The 18,913-nt window shown below is 41.6% G+C and overlaps 1 long non-coding RNA gene across 1 annotated transcript in view; it reads right to left on the bottom strand.

The window, feature by feature from the left end:
- Positions 1–10,595: 10,595 nt before the first annotated feature.
- Positions 10,596–18,913, bottom strand: part of LOC145715997 (uncharacterized) — a 131,829-nt gene continuing 123,511 nt past the window's right edge. The window contains exon 2 of the long non-coding RNA XR_014138336.1: positions 10,596–12,232. This is a non-coding gene — a long non-coding RNA (uncharacterized LOC145715997). The remainder of the gene's footprint in view (positions 12,233–18,913) is intronic.

Genomic DNA, 18,913 nt, shown 5'->3' with positions numbered 1-18,913 from the left:
GAATCTGAGACTGTGTGGAATTGGAGGGGGGTGGATACTATCAGAAATCAGTTCTCCACGTGTCTCTTACATTTCTACACACCTCATGAGCCAGGAACTGATTGTGCTTTGTTCCCAAATATCTTTTCAGGGGTGTTTGTATAACGAACATTCAGTAAGATAGAAATAGTAAGGTCAGGCATGATTACTGTCTATTCCAAAAGACTTAATTCCCCTAAGCTCAGAATCTGTACCACAGTGCAACCCACTGCTTATGCAGGGGCCATCTTGCTTTCTTTGCATCTCCCTATGAGAATTGTGGCTTGGGGATGGCCTCAAAATGTTGACCCTTTGGTATCAACAACTTTGCAAACAACAAACTGTCCTCCATCTCTGACCTTGGTGTCATGTGTCTTCTTGTAGCATCCATGAAATGGTGGGAATCTGACACATTAGTTTGTAAATAAGGTTATTTCCAGACTTCCTCCAGAGCTCCTCATCCTTCAAACCTCTACTCAAATGCTGTCTTCTGAGAGAGGTAATAGTACCTGGCTCCCCAATTACCCTGTATCCCATACATACTCTGTCTTCTCATTGCAGTCCTTATTGCTTTTTTATACTAGCAGTTATATATGTATATATATTGTCTATCTTCCTCCAGTGAATATATGCTCCGTGAGGGCAGGAACTATGGGCTTTACGTGCTAGAATAGTGCCTGGCATTAAGTAGGCATTCAATAAATATTTGTTGAACTTATTTGGCTTTCTTTAGGGATTGATAAGACAAAGATTTCATATGTCCTCCCTTTTCAGTCTCATCAAAGCATACGAGGACTATATCAGATAGATGAACATTTTTGCTGCAGATATCCGAATTCAGTAACATTTAACTTATGGCAGAAGGAGGTGGTTTTATTAAAGAAAGTTTGGCCAAAATATGGAACATTTCTTATAGCATGCAATGTTTAAACAATTGTAAGTAATCAGTTCACAAAAAGAATCATTATTCCATAACTTTATCCTCAAACCTACAAATTCACAGGGATACCCAAAACAACATAACTTTTCCATTATAATGACTTTTACTGGAAAAACATCAATTTTTGTTGAAGTAAAAATCCCTTATTGACCAAATAACTTGCTGGGCTACAATTACAGAGTGTAATCAGAAGCAGAGGCTTGGATCACTTCAGTGGAAAGAGTAAACAGAATCAGGGATCAAGGCACCACATCAAAACCAAAACAAAACAAAATATTTGATCAAAATCAGTTTTATAGTAAGACATATGCCACATAAGAGTCAATGATATGATTAAATCTAAGAGACAAAAATGTGGATAGTTTGGATGAAGATCATTCTTATTTGACTGGCTCTGTATTTAATTGCTTTTATCTCATCTTGACATTCTTACCAGTTAGAGTAGTGGTGTACTTTGAAGAAACAAAAAGGCACAGTAAAAATCACAGATAGCTCATGATTATGTCTAATGCCAGACATTTTAAGAAAGACAAACCTCAAATTACTATGCTTTCTTAACAAATAGAGAAGATGGGCAGGAACTATGGGCTTTAGATGGGAGGCCCATCTTCCCAGTCCCCAAGCTGCACTGCAAGGATTTACTTCAAAAAACCTAAAAGAAAGAATTATTATTTTCAAGCTGGTAGTTCCTCAGGTCACACTTAGTTTCCCCCCACCCCCCACCCCATTAGTGGGACATTATTTCTTAGAGAAGTGTTAGATTTACAGAAAAACTGAATAGGAACAACAGAGTTCCCATATAATCCCCACCCTCCCTGGCCACAGTTTCTCCTATTTATTAACATCTTGTATTGGTTATGGCACATTTGTTACACTTGATGAACTGATATTGATGTACTATTATTAAAGTCAACAGTTAACACTAAGGCTCCCTCTCTGTGTTTTAAATTCTGTGGGTTCACCAAACTGTATATCACGTATTCATCATTTCATTATCATACAGAATAGTTTCACTGCACTAAAAATGTCCTGTGCTCCCCCTGTTCATCTCGTCTCCTCCTACTCCGGACAAACTACCTGTCTTTTTATTGCCTCTAGTTTTGCCTTTTCCATGATGTCATAAAGTTGGAATTAAATAGGATGTAGCTTTTCAGACTGGCTTCTTTAACTTAGCGATATGCACTCAAGTATCCTCTATATCTTTTCATGGCTTGACAGGCATGATATTCTTTTTGCTTTCTTAATAACGTCTTTGATGCACAAGAGTTTTTAATTTTAATGAAGTTCAAGTTATCTAGTTTTCCTTTTGTCATTTGTGGTTTCAGTATCATAGCTGAGAATCTAAAACCAAATCCAAGTTATAAAGACCTCATTCCTAAAAACTGTGTAGTTTTAGCTGTTATATTTAAGTCAATGGTCCATTTTGAGTTATTTTTTGTATATGGCGTGAAGGAAATGTCCAACTTAATTCTTTGCATTTAGAATTTCAGTTGTTCCAGCATCATTTGCTGAAAAGACTATTTATTTTTTCCCCACTGAATGGACTTGGTGCCTTTGTTGAATCAATTGGCCATAGACATATGAATTTAATATGGACTCTCAATTCTATTCCATTTGTCCATATGCCCATCTTTATGCCAGGACCACATTGTTTTGATTATACTGTATCTTTGTAGTAAGTCTTAAAGTCATAAAGTGGCAGTCTTTCAATTTGGGGGATACTACAAATAAACCTATTATGTATATCTATGTACAAGTCTTTATGTGGATGTACACTTTCACCTGTCTTGGGTACATAAATACATAAGAGTAGAATGGTGCAGTCGAACAGTAGGTGTATGTTTGTCTTTAAAAAACAAAACAAAACTACTAAACTGTTTTCTGGAGTTTTATACCATTTTATGACAACAGCTACATATGAAAGTTTCAGCCATCTACATTCTCATCCACACTTGGTGTAATCAGTCTTTTTAATAGTAGATACATTACTATGCATGTATAGGTATATTGTGATTTTAATTTGTATTTTCCTAATGAGTAATTATTTTTAGTATCCTTTAATAGACTTATTTGCTATTCTCTATCTTCTTTGGCGAAGTTGTTCGAATCTTTTGCCTTTTTATTGTTCTATTCTGTCTGAAATGTTAAATTCCTTTATATATTCTGGATATATTTCTTATATATGATGTGTGATTTACACACATTTTCTCTCAGTCTGTGCAGTTCTTAATTTTGGTGAAGCCCAATTTGTCATTTCTTTTCTTTTCTGGAGTATGGTTTTGATGTCATAAATAAGCAAATTTTGCCTAACTCAAGGCCACGGAAATTTTCTCCTGTCTTTTCTCTGGTTTAGGTAAGTTTCATCTGTAGGTATCTGAATCATTTGAGGTTAGGTTGCTTATGTCTTGAGAGGTATGGATCAAGTTATATGTTCTCTGTTTTTGTTTTGTGTGTGGATCTACAGTTGCTATAACATCAGAAACAAATATGGGTTTGTTTTTGCTTTCTTCCTTCTTTTGGATTTTAGCATTGGTTCCTATGACTTGGAATGTCTAGTACTTTTTTATTAACTACTAGACATTGTATATAAAAAAAGATAGAGGCTCTGATACTGTAACTTTTTACCACAAAAGGAGTCACCATTTTTTCCCATTGCACATAAAGAGTGGAGGTTGATTATCTTAATTTGATTAGGGACTGGGTTGAGTCTAGGTTCAGTTTCCATTTGGGTTAGGATCTGTTTCTCTCTGGTTCGCACTTGCTCCTAATACAAAGTGCTCTGGGATTTTTAACCAAGAGCTTGGTCTATTCACCAGGACCCTGACCACTGATCAATGAACTCTAATCCTTGCCTCAGCAGTATCTAGAAACGTTCAGAGGCTTCTAGCTTAGATGTTTAACTTTCTACCCCAAGCAACTTCATGATTTAGTGAGTATCTTCTGGGAGAAAGTGTCTGCATGACTTTGTCATTCCCGGACAACTTTCTGCTCATTAAGATCTTATCCTTTCTGTCTTCAGTTTTGCTCTCCAGCTTCCCAAGACCAGCAGATCTTCTTAGTCCTATGTCCTTGGGCAGCTGTGCTCTCCTGCTGGACAGAGACTGAAGTCTCAGCTTTTGCCCTTGCCCAGAATCAGCAAATAAATGTCTATGTCAGTTTCCTCCCTGGGTTTATCCCCTCTGGAATCTTTCTCCTTCCCACCTGTTCATCTTAGAGAAGTGTTAGATTTACAGAAAAACTGAAGAGGAACAACACAGTTCCCATATAATCCCCAAAGAGTTTCCATATAATCCCCCCAAAAAAGTCTTTTTTTCCCCTTTCTTTTTTGCTTCCATAGTTCTTTGATGCCTTTAAATAGTTCATTTTTTAAAAACTCATATTTCTTTAGTGTTTCTCAATGAAGTATCGGTCTTCTCCAAGCTACCACATTGAATTCAAAAGCAAGTTTTATTCAACCCTTCATCTTTGTCTTTGTAGAAAATTTGTAACATTTTCTTATCTTTTCTCCCTGTTGTCTCTATTTGTATTTGTTGTCTTTCTTTCTAGGAAATTTCCTCTATAGTATTTTCCACTAATATTTAAATGTGTGTGTTTCTTACTCTTCCTTGTTCAAAGTTTAAATAACATCCACTTCTAAATTTGTGGAGGCAGTATATTTTCTTCTCATGGATGCCATGCATTCTTTATTTCCTCTGATAATATTATAGCATTTCTGATGTGTGGCATGTTCTTCTGACCCTGCATCATCTCTGCTTCCTCAGTTTCACTTTCTGTTTCTTCTTTAAGATTTTGTCTTTCAAGCAGAGGGGAAGCCTCAAGGGGTGAACCAGAATGTCAACTTGAGTGAAACTCTATTTTATTTTAAATCAGTCCAGTCTTACCAGCTCCTTTGGTTTTCTGCTGGCAAAGAGACGTCCCCTCATCACAACAGAAATCTCAGTAACCAGGTGTACAGACTTCTACAGGAAAAGGAAAACATGCATACATATTCATTCAATTTTTTCAGACTCTTTCTGACACGTCACATGTTTCTCTCCAGTGTTTAATTGTGTGAGGTCATCAAAGGGCTTTAAGGGTCTTTACATGCCTTTAAAACCCAGAAAGCTGCCTCACACATTAGTAGGAGTTCAAGGGATGCTTGTCCACTCAAATTCCTGCTGGAATTGTGGGGCAACATGCATCCAGTAGAGAAACCACAGAAGTGTTTAAAGGGCCTTACGTCAATAGCTGATGTATATATAATGTGATATTGAAAGTTAAATATGAGGGGCGCCTGAGCCTGGGTGGCTCAGTCAGTTAAGCCTCTGACTCTTGATTTTGACTCAGGTCATGATTTCAGGGTGCTGGAATCAGGCCCAGCTTCGGGCTCCACACTCAGTGGGGAGTCTGCTTGAGATTCTCTCTCTCCCTCTGCCCCTCCCCCCGCTTGAGCACTCTCTCTCTCTAAAGGAAATAAGTAAATCTTTTTAAAAAAGTTAAATGTGAAACATGCATGCTTCAAGAAATCACGTTCTCCATGAAGATACAGAATTTTGTTATCTCACTGAGCTGTCTTAACTTTTCCATATAAATTAGAAATTTAGAAGTCGACAGAAATGAAATTAGGACAGAAATGGTTGTAACCGCTTCTGTCAAGAATACACAGCTTATGCTTATTTGTTAATGAGCTATGGGGAGTTGATACTTTCCTCTTCCCTTGGAGCTTTCTTTAACCAGTGTGATGTATTCTCAGATCACCTTTGTATTTTTGTTGTCTGGTCAAGATGTCCTCAAGGTGATTTTGAATATAAAAGAGAGTTTGATCAGGACAGGAGCATATCAGTGCTTAATTCTGCATTGATATTTCAGATTATTTCAGCTCCAAAATTCTATGACTTTATTTACGGATGATGAGAGTGAAAACACAATGGAAGTCAAATTACCTAGAAAGCACATGCCTGGGCCTGGAAGTGACTTATGACATCACCACTATCGGGTTGTTCCTTTGGACGTGCCCTGTGTTCCAGCAAACATCACCTCAACTGGGCTTCATCAGGTAGCCAGTTGGTGCATCAGACCCCAGGGCTGCATAGCCTTGGTGCACCGCCAAGATGATGTCTTTTTCCTTGTTTGCAGCCATTCAGAAGCTGCTATGATTTCTTCAATGTCAAGACTGTAAATCCTTATCTATTTCAGATCCCGTGCTTACCTCAGGTTTTATCTAACGGGAGCTACATAATTCTAGGGAAATTTGTTCCTACTTTGTATTACCTTTGCATTTGGCTTTATTCCTCCTATAAACTCAAAATAAAGGTAGAGACATGGCAATCATTTCATGATGCTTGCACCTCTCTTGGTTGTCCAAAGAAATGGAAGGAGGTAAAGAGCTCAAACTATTGTCTTCATTATAAAACCATCATTTTTATCATCATTTTCCCTCTTATTTAAAATGGTTATCACATATTATTTATGTGTATTTTCAACATATATTAATTGGATGTCTACTCTAGGCCAGGTATTGTTTCAGGAGTAGAAGACAAATTGGAGACAAAACAGAAGATGTTCCTCCTCTCCTGAAGCTTTTATTCTAGTGAGGAAGACAGACAATTCCGAATCTTCCATTATATAAGTAATTTCTGATACTATTAATTACTAGGAAGAAAATAAAGCATGAGAAGGGTAAGGGACAGTATTTTAGATAGAAGTGAACCATGTGAGCTAAAATCTGAGTAAGTAAAGATTTTGGGGAAGAGCATCCAGCTAGAGGACATAACAAGTGTAAAGAGCCTGAGTGGGACAGGGATAGAAGCATTTGAAGATTATAAGCAAGACCAGTAAGGCTTGCGTATGGTAAAAAACGTAAGAGAGAGAATGCTTGGAACTGAGGATGGATAGGTAAGCAAAGGGCATTCCATATAAGTCCTTGTGGAGCATAGTAAGGATTACATACACACACACACGTATGCACGCACGCACACACATACATGCACACTCACATTGGTATATGAGAAGCTGTTAGCAATTTTTTTTTTTTTAAACAGGGGTTGTGCTTTGATCTAATTTATCTTTTTAAAAGATAGTTTGCTTTTGGTGAGGATGTGGAGAACTTGGAACCTTCGTTCACTGTTGGTGGGAATGTAAAATGGTGCAGCTGCTATGGAAAACAGTATGATGGCTTCTCAAAAAATTAAAAATAGAATCACCATATGATCTAGCAATTGCACTTCTGGGTATATACCCAAAAGAATTGGAAGCAAAGTCTCAAAGAGATATTTTTGCATCCATGTTCATAGAAGTATTATTCAGAACAGCCAAAAGCTGGAAGCAACTCAACTGTCAATGGATAAATGAATAAACAAAATAAATTCCATATAGTGGAATATTATTCAGCCTTAAAAAGGAAGGGGATTCTGATACAGGCTACAACACAGATGAACCTTGAGGACATAATGCTAAGTGAAATAAGCATGTCACAAAAAGACACTCTATTTCCACTTATATGAGGTACCCAGAGTAGTCAAATTTATAGAAACAAAAAGTAGACAGGGGCTGGGAAGAGGAGGAAAGTGAATAGGGATAGAGTTTCAGACTGGGACGGTGAAAAAGTTCTGGAGATGGTTGTACAACAATGTGAAAACAGTTAACACTACTACACTTAAAAATGGTTAAGATAGTAAATTTTATGTTTCGTGTATTTTGCCACAATTAAAAATTTTTAGAAATTAAATCATTTTCTGCTCTTTTTTTTTTTTTAAGCATACATTAAAAGAAGGCAAATATAAAAGCATGGAGACCTGATAGGAAGCTAATGCACATTTCTGGCCCGGATATGATGGTAGCTTGGACTAGTATGTCACTAGTAGCCTTGACTAGAAAGGTTTTGGTGTGGGTAGCAAATACAGACAGAGGCTGTAGATAGCCTTTTCTATGAATTTCATAGTAAAGGTAAGTAGAGAATGGGAGCCACATTTTAACTAGAGAGGATGTAAAGGATGCATGTGAGTGTGTGTGTAAGATGTGAGATACCGTAGCAGTCTGAATATTGATGGGGATATCCATGAAAGAGAGAAATACTGATGGTGCAGAAAACAGGGGGATGAATAAGGATGCAAAATCTTTCATTAGACTCCTGGGAATCAGATTTAATGGACATTTAAAGGAGTTGTCCTCCAGATGAATGAAAGGTCATTCATACTAAAACCCAGAGTGAAAAATGGAGAATGCAGAGGGTGGGGGCCAGTGCTGCAGGATGAGAGTCTGGATGTCAGAAAGATGATTTCGGTCTCAGTAATTGTTTCTGCTTCATCAGTGAAATAAAAAGTGAGCTTATTTGGGACTGAAGGTTAATGTTGAAAGAGTAAAGAGTAGAAGTATAAAATTTTTGTCTTGGAAAACGCAGAGGGGTGATATAGCGGGACCTAGAATCTATTTGGGATTTATGAGAATGCATCTTATCTCCTTTACTCACGATAGCACTCCTACGAGATAGGCATTTTTTTTTAACCCAAATTTAAAGGTGCAAAGCCTGAGACTGAGAGGAGACAGCCGTCGTCAACAATAGGTCCCTTGTCTCTCTGTGCTACTTCCTTTTTGGCAAAGCTGCACCAGTAAGGTGTGTTACTTGGGGTCCTGCATGTGTCAAGCATCTGACACTTTTCATTTAACATGCCATGCAACATATTCGCCTCAGATAAGAGAAAGGTTCAAAGAAAGTTCCCTCATTGTCTGAGGTCCCCCAAAAGGCGTTATTGCACTGTGTGTGTATTTAAGATGATTTACAATGTACATTTTGGCAAATTCACAGATTAAGATCCCAGGGATGGTTGGAGTTTCACTCTTTGTTGAGAAATAAAATAATCTGAGGCCCAAAGTCAAGCAAAATGAAAACCACTGCCAGGTTTCCAAATTACTAGCTCTATACTATCTCTTCTTTAAGTTTCAGACAGAAAGCATTTTTTTTTTCCTAAGTAAACTGCATTCTTTGAAAATGTCACTTTTAATATGCTCCAGTCTGGTGTTTTCCCAAACAAAAGCAAGATGCCCCAGTGCAGTCAATGGTCAGCACAATTCTGAGTCTCTTGCTTCACCCCTCTTTAGTCTGGTGTTTGAGTGTGATGTGGCATAAAACTCACTGCTCAGTATGGCATACATCCCCATTGCACCTTCTCACGGGCACCCTCAAATCATTGAACCTTGTTGCAATCTGACATGTGTAAAAAGCTAAAGATTGCATCTCAAAAGGATATATTTCATAATTCTTCTCTGGTATAGCTTTTTGCATCACTGGATCTAAAATTAAACTGAGTTACCGTTTGTAAGCATAATACCAAATGCAGAGTGACAGATCTGATTATATTTGGAAAAGCCATCTACATGTCAAAAATGTCATAGGCAAAGTTAAAGAACAAGCTGTTAAAAAATTACAAAGTGCACATTAAAAAATTCATAATATATCTATATGCAAGAAAACAGAACTACAATAATATAAACCTGGACAAAGCATACAAAAATAACTCACAAAGGCAAATGCAAATAATCAACAGACATAAACATTGTTCATCTTACAAGTGTAAAAAATACAGTGAGGTATAATTATTGTCTATCTCACTAAAAAAGAAAAATTTTAAACTAAATATAAATAAATCATTATCATTAAAAATTGAGAGTGTTAAGGGTCCGTGAGTGTGCGGAAGCTCTGCATACAAAGGGGCAGGAGGCATGTGGGAGGAGCTTCAGGTGACCAGGGTGAACATAACACAAGTTTTGGAAAGACTTCAAAAAAGATGAGTAGCTTGTGTTTAATCCAATATAGACGATTTCAAGAACAGTGGCCCAATCAAATCTGTGTTTCTAACACTAACATGCTGACAGCAGTAAGAATCAATGAACTAGGGGCGCCTGGGTGGTTCAGTTGGTTAAGTGTCTGCCTTTGGCTCAGGTCATGGTCCCAGGGTCCTGGGATTGAGCCCCGCATCGGGCTCCCTGCTCAGCGGGGAGCCTGCTTCTCCCTCTCCCTCTGCCTCCCCTCTCCTGCTCTCTCTCTCTCTCAAATAAAGAAATAAAATCTTAAATTAAAAAAAAATCAATACACTAATACTTGATTCAGTATGCAATTTTTGCGGGGGAGCATCTACCAAGGGCAGAGGGTGTGCATATTTTTTCAGTGTTGGCACCACGTGGTTCCTAAAGCACAAAGAGAAATGTTGCTGGTGCTTATTCCTCCTGTGATCCATTCTCTCCTCCAGTACCAGAAAGTTCAGTGGCAGTCTAGTTCCTTAACTGCTAATTCAACAAGCACCATATTATGCTAAGTTGAACCAGAAGCGAGAGACACAAAGATGACAAAAGCAAGGTTCCCCCTCTCAAAAATATTACAGGTTAATAGGATAGGAACATGTTTAACCACCTAGTAATGGGGCTAAATGTGATAAATGCTACAACAGACTTCTATATAGTAGAAGGAGAAAGGAAGGGAGTGATTGACTCTTCCTGGAAGAAAGTCTTCCCAGGGAAGGAAACACCATGAGTTTCAAAGGATAAAATTGGACTCCACACGGAAGTTGAAGGGGAGAAATGCCCTTCAATCTTATCTTTTGTGTATGTGTGCATGTTGTGTGTGTGTGTGTGTGATGCTGTTTTTCTTTTCATGATACTCTGCCTTTACCTGGCAAGAAGGGAGGATTGCTCTCTCCTCTGGTTCTCAGGGTAATAGACTACTACACCGGCCATATGCAATTTCTCCTGGCTGTGCTGATTCGTGCCTGAATCTCACATATGCAATCCTATTATACTGTTAGACTAGTTCTTTGAAGTAAGTAAAATATTCTTAATTTTGTAAACGAGAAAAGTAAATCCCAGAAAACGTAAGTTTGTGGTCATCACAAAAATAATCAGTGAGGGAGAAATGAAATTTTGCTCATTCTGATATCAAAACATACGTGATATTCATCACTGGCATCCCATTTATGCCTCTGTGTTAGCAAGTATCTTGTGGAACTACAATTGTGCCTCCGTGGGAGGGGCTCCGCCTTCTTTATGCTGCATCAGAAGTATAGAGCCCAGTGCTCAGACCTAGTAGATCTCCCCAAATATTTGAGGAGTGAACACATAAATTAAGGCACAACGCCCCCCCCCCAAATATCCTTTGGGACTTATCGAGTTCTACCAGATGTGAAGATCTTTTTGCCTCTTGAGAGTAGAACTTCTGTTTTAATTTTTGTAACCCCCACAGCACCAAACACAGAGCCTTGTCCAATGTAGGAGACTCTGACAGATTTTTTTAAAGTAAATGATCCATCTCTCATAGCTTTTAGAATGGACTTCATCCCTTCTGCTTAGTTTTGTAAAACAATGTCTCATCACCCCATTAGGTAGGTTGCTGCTTTCCTGCTCTTCTGAAAGGAACTGAAATCATTGCTCCCCACTTTTTTTTCAGGATTGTTTCAGCTCTGGGGTTTCACAATACCTTCAGACAGCTCAACCTTTGTGGCTAATATGACCCCTTTGGAGCCCTTATTTTCTCTGGGGAAATTAATTTAAAGCTCAGCTTGCACTCAAACAAATGCTTAGATCCCAACTGGTTTCATTCTTCTAAGAAATGTCAGCAAATTGTCATTAGAGGGGAACATTAAAGGGCCAAAAAAGGGAAAGCAATTGCCATGACAAATCCTGACTGAAATTCTAATCTATGCTTCAGTATTATTACTTTTTTCTCTAAATTTAATTTCTGTCGGAAGTGAAATTAGAAAATCTGTTTCTGTACCATTTAAAACTCCAAATTACTGTCCATTGTTTTAACTTTGAAATATCAGTAGCTCTGGTGAGATTGAAATATTGCTCTCTGAGAAGAGATTTGCCATTTTTATGCAGCTTTTATTTTTTTAAGATTTTATTTGTTATTTATTTAACAGATAGAGAGAGCACAAGTAGGGGGAGCACAGCAAGAAGCCTGATGCGGGGCTCGATCCCAGGACCCTGGGACCACGACCTGAGCCGAAGGCAGACGCTTAAACGACTGAGCCACCCAGGCGTCCCCTTATGCAGGTTTTAGACCACTGTCCATTGGTGCTGGACTCGCTGGAGTCCCCCTTCAGGTCTGCAAGCACGACACCAAGTGCAGGGAGCTTCCCACCTGTTTGTGTCCGTTGATGACCACTCTTTCCTGGGTGAAGCCAATGGTTACAACTTTTATGAGACTATGAACTGCAAAGTAAGTGCCATATGTACCTGTATTGCAGTCTTTCATTCTTGTGGGAGGACAGGTAAATAGTGATGGTGGTCTGAAATCGAACCAACCTGCGAAGAATAAGCGATGACCTAGTTACCCTAAAAAATGTAAACTTGGTTACTTCACAACACTCCCAAACCATCCACATCCGGATGGCTGGTAAACAACTCAAACCTTGAAGATATCTTCCATTCCTTTTTTGAACTCCTCAGGAATTTCATAACTATAAGTTATCATTGATCATGACAGATCTTATTTTTAAAAAATTTTTTTATTATGTTATGTTTGTCACCATACAGTACATCATTAGCTTTAGATCTTAAATATTTCTCAAATCCATCCTTTAGTCTCCTCTGTGCCACTTCTTTCATTCAAGTTCTCCATAACTTTGTCCTGGCAAATTTTTAGAGCCTCTTAAACTGGTCTTGTTGTGGAATGCCAAGGAGGTAGGATCAGACAACGTCGTAGTTTGTACAACTTAATGGTATCTGATTTTCATCTGCTGGAAGGAGATCCCATTGCTTCTAACTTCAGCCCTGAGATTTAATATTGTCCTGAAATTTTCACTGACCTCCCCTATCAAAGGAGAACCCATATCCACTGCCCTTGCATGGCTCCCTACCCACCCCCCCACCCTTTAGGAAGAGTAGCCTCACAGTCCCATTCATGTAGGCTTGTCCACATGACTTGCTTTGGCTAATGAAACATGGACAGAAGTAGCATGCGCCATGTCCAAGCAAAAGTTGTGAGAACCATGGTACAGTGTGGCTATGGCATTTCCCTCTGCCAGGAGAGGGGCCTGTCCCAGATTCAGCCTGGGTCCTGCACTGAAGAAATGGCAAATGGCCTCAGCCAATAAATAACATGACCAAAAAATAAGTCTTTGTGGTTTAAGCCACTGAGGTTTGAAGGTTATTTCTTACTCAACAATATGTAACAAAACTAATTAATACAATGAGCATTTCATTCTGGAGGTTATTTAATTCCTTATTAAAAAAACCTGATTCTGTAGCCATTGATATTCCCTCAGGATAAACTGTCATTGGGTTTATGGACTATGTCTCTTCTATAAAACATCGGATGAGTACTGAGCAAATGGAATGATATATGGATGATACACGGAAGGCAAAGTGATGAAGGCGAAGGAGACGATTTACCAATGCTGGCGTCCCCGCATGTCTGCTCTCTCTTAATTCGAAACGACTCAGCTGTATGTATTTCATGTCTTAGCTCATTCCAAAGAATGACATTTTCCAAAAGTCTTCCCTCTTGAAAATCATTTTTTTAAAAAGCAGAAGTGTTTCTGCTCCCGTGACTTTCTGCCCTGCAGACTCAGTGACATCAACGACTTAGTGACATCAACACACCAGCTCTCCGGTGGCTTCTATCAACAATTAACCATCACAGAAAGGACAGCCGACCTTCGCCCTGACACTGTCATTGTTCTGTAATTCTGACTTGAAAAAGACTTTCAGCAGCAGCAAGCCTGTGTCAAGCCCCGATGAGGTGCTGGGCTCTGACACAGTAAAGATGTATGTAACTCGGACCCCGGGCTTGGTGGTGAATGTGAGAGTCCGGGAGACGGAGGGCACAGGGGAGCAACAAAGCACTGGGGCAGCCGTGTGTGCTCCAAGGGGACGGGGGCGGAGAGGGAGACTGCTCAGGGCCCGGGCGCTGCACAGGCTCCCGGGGAAGCAGAAATCTGACTCATCCACACACAAGGCTGTCTGGGCCTTAGAGTGGAGCAAAAAAGGGAATACAGAGCACCAAGAATGGTAGATGGAGGGGAGGCGACAGTAATACGGAGGGAAGGGGTTGGGGGAAAGGTGGGAAAAAAGAAGGAAAAGAACAGTTACTGAACACCTACCACAAGGTTCTGGGACTTAGATCTCTTTCCTAATTTAACCTTTAGGGCGAGTCTTCTAAAGTAGGCATTAAGCATGCACATTACAAAGACGAGGAGATTGAGGCTTACACCTGACTCGACGCCGCAGAGCCAGTAAGTGCCAGAGCTGTGGGCTCCTGCCCGGCCTCCTCCACTTGCGCGGGGGTCTCGGCAAGCCATGAAATTTTCCTGACATTTGACCTCCTAACGCATATTGTATAAATATCCTTCGTCACCTCACTTGGCTGTGACCAGGCTAAAACGGACAACGGATCGACACGACGCCATAGCTTTAGAATTCCTATACTCTTCAGTCCTTCCTGCTCTTGAGTGTGCTATTCCCTCCGCTCAGAATACTCTTTTTTTTTTTTTTTTAAAGATTTTATTTATTTGACAGAGAGAGACAGTGAGAGAGGGAACACAGCAGGGGGAGTGGGAGAGGGAGAAGCAGGCTTCCCGCCGAGCAAGGAGCCCGATGTGGGACTCAATCCCAGGACCCTGGGATCATGACCTGAGCCGAAGGCAGATGCTTAACGACTGAGCCACCCAGGCGCCCCTAGAATACTCTTCTATGCTCTTGTCCTGCCCCCGCACACCTGCCCCCATGCACCACCCCATCCGCTACCCAAGCCTTCCCGAGCCTTGGCCCTCTCCACTTGGCAAAGGCCGAAGTGCATCTTCCTCCAACCGCCCACGGGGACCCACAGCTCCCCTATCCCTCCGTACCTGTAGATGAATATCTGTCTCTTTTCTCTCTATCGTCACCCCCCAGACTCAGGTTTCTGTGCCAAGGAGGTTTTTTCTTCATGGATTTATTTGTCTATTGTTCATTTAACAAACACTGATCAAGAGTCACGTGCTGTGCCTGGTGCTGGGGACACATTGGTAAACGGAGGCAAAGCGGTCTCTGTCCTCACTGGGCTTACCTCATGGGACGTTCTGGACAAGGGGCTGGGGAATCAGGACAGGGACCGTTGCAAAGGTAGGGGACACAGAGGATCTCTGAGGCTCAGGGTGGGGCACCTCGATTAGATTTGGGTAGTGGGGAAAACCATCTGAGGGGAGGTGACATCCAGGAGATGAGGTGACACAATGAAGGTGAAGGAGGCCCTAGCCACCTTCGCAGTCTGCAGCACTCGCTGTTGGCAGGAAAATGCGAACCAGAGGGAAGGACTCTTGGAACAGCTTTCGAAGTGTATAGTGTAAGGTGTATTCCTGGCTGTCACCATCGAATGGGTTAAGACATATCAGGATTTGTCACTCCGGCGTGCACACGTTCTTATACTCTGAGTGAAAATTCAGCATATCTTTTAGAAAGAATCCTATATGTGTTCTGATTTATTACCCACCATTGCTGTTTATCTTATCTTACTTTCTGAAACCTCCTTTCAAACGGGAAAATACAGCTGCTGGAGGAACGCGTGTTCCTCCCTGGGTGTCAGAGAAAGGAAAGTGAGGTACGCCGAATTGAATCAGATAGCTGGGGGTTTTATTGTGTTCTCTGAGCCACTTTTAATAAACTTTCCTGATACTCAGTAAAGGATGTGGTCGCCATCAAAAGCTCTTTTCGGTAACCAAATCAACAAGAGGAGAAAAATACACCTACACAGTCCCAGGTGCAGCCGACTGCGGCGTGCTCTCAGTGCAGGCTGGCTGTTCCTCCGGCTGGTGAGGAGCTTGCTGGGACCTGCGGCTCAGGTGTCTCCTCCTGCCCTTAATGGGGTGGCAGACCGAGCCTCCTCCAGCTGTAAGCTCAGGGGGCAACAAGAGGGCACCTCTCTCTGCTCTCCCACCTTAGAATTGCTCTTTTCTTCCCGACCTAGAATTTCCTGCCCCTCGCCTCCAGCCCAAAAGCACTGGCCAAAGTACTAAGGATACTGAGCAGCCCCCACTTCATCTGCCAAACGTGCACCCTCCTTGTTTAGCAGGCCCCACATGTGAGTGGTGTGAGGGTGTGGAGAGAAAGTGGGTTTGGGGAGTAAGGAGTTCCATTTGCCAGCCCTGGGTGCTGGGGCAGGAGCCCACACACCCTCGCCCCAAGGTGGGCAGGACCCCCATTTCCTGGGGCCGTTCCCAGCAGTCTCTCATTTAGGTTAAGAGAATACACCCATCGTCCTGCCTATAGATTTCCCATGTCTAAGAGACAAAAGATGGATGGGACAGACAGTGTGTGTTTAAACAGGTTTAGAGACACTCTCAATAGTTTCTCCGTAGAAAACTCCCATCTCCAAAACATTCTCTTGTCTTTGAATTCTCCATAGAGATTCTGACATCTATTTTATTTTGTACCTATGATGTTGCAGGCACTCGGACATGTTGTCTTGCTTAACGTTTTTAGATTTCTGTCTGCCTGACCCTACAGGAGTTAAGAGATGTTCGCTTTTAAATTTATTTTAAGGATTAAGTGCAAGTAGGTCGGATTGACATTAGGTACTCAGTAAAGAGACTAGAAGCCGACGAGGCAGGAAACACATCTGCATTGTGTGCCCCTGCGTCATTAGCAACTCACTCGGCGCCAGGCCCACAAAACACAGTTAATACGTATCTGTTCACGGATCAGTAATCGAGGTGACAGAAGAGGAAGATGCTTTCGTGGTGCCCCACGCACAGTCTCTGCTCTAACCTGGAGCTGGCACGACATGGGTACTTTCCATGGCCTCAGAGCCATGGGGAGAGGTCGGCTTCACACTCAGTTAACAGTGGAAGAGACAAGGCCTAAGAGAGTTTAAGTGACTCTACGAAAGGCTTGCCGTTTGTGTTAAAGCCAGACTTGGAGCTGGGACCCCGAAGTCTAAGCTCAGCAAACACGCTCCCAGGCCACAGTGCCCTAAATGATGAGAAACAGATTCGTCAAGACCAGAGAGAAGCCACTGCTGCTGGGTTGTTCTCTTGTCCCCTGGCTGCTGGGATTCCAGTGACTTGGGGCCTGGTCACTCCCTGCCCCACTCAGGAGGGATGCTGATGCTGGGGCCTTTACCCGGGTCGTCTCATTCTTCAGAATAACTCTTGGAAGTGCCTGTCATCCTCACGGCCGGCCCGACGCAGGCTGAGCTGTGGGGAGGACTGGTCATCTCCCAGCCTTGCCCAGATCTGCCTGCAAAGCCCGCTCTCGGCATCACTGTGTGCCTCATGCAGCCACTGCTAGGTTGGGCATTTAGGGGCAGCGCCAAAGAGCGGGGACTTCTAAAGCTTTCCTAGGCCCCAGAGAGGTGTTTCAAGGTCAGATATGCGCAAGGACAGTGTAGCTCTGACTGACCAGTAACAACACACAAGCCCAGTGCTTATTCGGTGCCAGCTGTTGTTCCTGGTGCTTTAACTCATTCAAATGCACACATTTTTTAAAAAAATATAAATCTGTTGGTGATATATGAAATGGTAAGTGTCCAGAATGATCACCTTCTGAATGGTCATCAAAACATAAAGCTCATGTAAACATCACTTGGTCAGCATCTTATCATTGTCTATGAGATGGCCAGCCTGTGACCAAATGGATAAAGCATGGCCCTGTTGGGGAGGGTCTCACAGCACGGAGGGTAGAGGAGCAGCTGGGTGTCTAGTACTGCACAGATACCTAGAGTGCAGTACTGAGCTAAGTACCCCATGACTGTCCATACGACAAGAGGCACTGAGATGGGAGAACCTAACTTACCTCGTCCCTTCAGCAGGGCTAATAGATAATCTGGCCCTGCCATTGAATAGTCAGCGCTTGGCTGACAGAGAAGAGCAGGGACTTCAGCCTAAGACACAGGGGTGTCAGGGAAAGCTGGGGACGCCAGGGACGGGTCCCACGTGACTGAGTGGGTAAGATGTTGAGATGTTGAGAACTGGCAGACTTGGGGTTCCACAGGGACATCTGGGCAGGATCATAAAGGATCCTGAATGCCAGACTGAAAAATAGCTTTGAATCCAACAGAAACATTTACCCAGTCCCTCTGAGTGGATACTGTGCTCTTGGGAGGCAAGGGGCAGTCTCCCAATCAATTCAGCGGGGACGGGCCGCACACAGATCTGTGTGTTCTAATCACGGTGCAGCTAGCAGCTACGAGATTGAACAGTTTCTTATCATTCTTTTAGCAGCCCAAGTAAAATCTTATTTTTCATTCCTTAAAACTGATATTATCTATTTATCATATCCTGTTTTATGACATACTGTAAACATTTTGACAAAAATAGAGAATGAAATAATGGGACACTTACATATCACTCCCAAATTTATCAAATGGCAACCCTGTGCCGTATTTGCCAGAAACAACGATTCTGCGAATTTATAAACATTATGCAGCTGATGAGGCCCCATGTACAAACCGATCCCTGTTCCCAGATCCTCCCGCAGAGATGATCGCTGTCGGGCCGGTAGTGTTCATACTCCTCGGCCAGTGTTCAAAGGGTTACTGTTACCATGAGAAATTCTGAAATATATCTGTAGGTTTGAAAATTTTTTTTTTTTTTTTTATTTATTTATTTGAGAGAGAGAATGAGAGAGAGAGAGCACATGAGAGGGGGGAGGGTCAGAGGGAGAAGCAGACTCCCCGCTGAGCAGGGAGCCCAATATGGGACTCGATCCCGGGACTCCAGGATCACGACCCGAGCCGAAGGCAGCCGCCCAACCGACTGAGCCACCCAGGTGCCCAGGTTTGAAAATTTTTTATAAATAATATCACATTGCATGTATATTTTCTTCACATATATATATTTGCTAAAGCATGTTTTAGAGATTTTTGCTACTAATTCATACAATACTTCTATGTGAATTTTAATTGTTGAACAATAGTGGATCACAATTTTTTGATTCATCCGTTGAGGGACATTGTTTTCGGAGGGAGTTGACAAGGAAAAGCGCAACTGTGTGGAACTTAAGGTTAAA

The sequence above is a fragment of the Leptonychotes weddellii genome, chromosome 10, assembly GCF_054177405.1.
Source record: "Leptonychotes weddellii isolate Sample4059 chromosome 10, ASM5417740v2, whole genome shotgun sequence".
NCBI lineage: Eukaryota > Metazoa > Chordata > Mammalia > Carnivora > Phocidae > Leptonychotes > Leptonychotes weddellii.
The sequence above is the reverse complement of the archived record's forward strand: the minus strand, read 5'-3'. Positions and strand labels throughout refer to the sequence as shown.